The sequence below is a fragment of the Chrysochloris asiatica genome, unplaced genomic scaffold (genome assembly GCF_000296735.1).
Source record: "Chrysochloris asiatica unplaced genomic scaffold, ChrAsi1.0 scaffold00222, whole genome shotgun sequence".
Classification (NCBI taxonomy): Eukaryota; Metazoa; Chordata; class Mammalia; order Afrosoricida; family Chrysochloridae; genus Chrysochloris; species Chrysochloris asiatica.
Window position 1 is genome coordinate 50,494 of NW_006408740.1, and position 1,481 is coordinate 51,974.

The following is a 1,481-nucleotide window of genomic DNA, read 5'->3' on the forward strand; positions in this document are numbered from 1 at the left end:
GTCCATGCGAGGCTTCTGGCTTATGTAGGACTGATGAACAGTTGATGAGCAGCAGTTCAGATGGCAGGCAAGAAGGCAGGTAATAGAACAGGCCACTGGCTCAAGTCCAAAAACCTAGAGTCTGGAGGATGAACCAGATACAAGATCCAGACCTTGGATCTTTGCCTGATTGTACAATACATTGGACAGCCCTGAGGAAACTTCCTTTCAATTGATTGGCTGCTCATATTGTATCATATCATGGGGAATTAATACATCTTAACTGCCAAACCACTGAGAATGCTGGCAATGTAAAGTTGACACAAAACATCAACTATCACACCACCTCAACATTCTTAGTCTGTCTTACTTTCTTAGTCTGTAAAATATGAGATATTGATAGTGTCTCACTTCATAGTATAATGATAAAGAAGAAATGAATTCATATTGTACTAAGAACAGTGCCTGGCACTTAGTAAGAACTTAGTTAAGTGTTTCTTGGGCTCTTGGGAAAACAAGATTCAGACCAAGTTTATGTGATAACCTTTAATGTGGGCAGGTGAAATTTCAGGAAACAGGAATGAAAGGAAAGGAGTAGACAGTCAGAGAAGAATGAAAAGTAAATACAAGGTGGAAAATTATGAAGATGGCCACAACTACTAAAGAAAACCCTGCCGGTGCTTCATCCTACAGTCATCTCCAGAGAGGCTATTTAGAATGCCTGCATCTAAAAAAAGTCCACTACAAGGAAAAGAGGACTTTTCTACTAGTAGGAAAACGGTGTTCAATCCTGTTTCCTGATCATCTTATCTCCTGCCTCCCTTCTATCTCCTGTCTTTTACTGACCATATTTCACCTCATGGATCATTACTACTCAGCACTTTTGAGTTGTGTAACCAGATCCCTCCAGGATACTCCTGGGGACACCAGGGCCTCTGTGGGTTTGGAACTGTTTCTAGAAAGTAACAAAGGCCTGGGCTATAGAGGTGACCAAATAAATCTGAGACATCATATTAATTGTGTCTTTGTTATTATTAACTACCATGGAGTTGTTTCCAACACATAGTGACCCTGTGCAGGGTTTCTGAGAAGTGGCTGATGAGCTTCAACTGCCAACCTTGCAGTCCAAACCAACCTTAGTTTAGTACAATAACTCATTGTACCACACAATTATTTCCATTGTTCTTCCAAAACTGTTGTTAAACAGGTTGTTATGTTCTTATCCAGCTAGTCTTGAACAGGAGTTTCTCTATTTTCTACTCCAATCACAGAAACACTACATTAAAGCTTCTCTAGCTGAATTAACTGAATTAAGTAAAGGGTATGACAGGGTTCTATTTTTTCACCATATTTTTCAACCTGTATGCTGAGCAAATAATCCAAGAAGCTGGGTTATATGAAGAAAAGCATGGCATCAAGATTGGAGGAAGACTCATTAACAACCTGTGATATGCAGATGATACAACCTTGTTTGCTGAAAGTGAAGAGGACTTAAAATACTT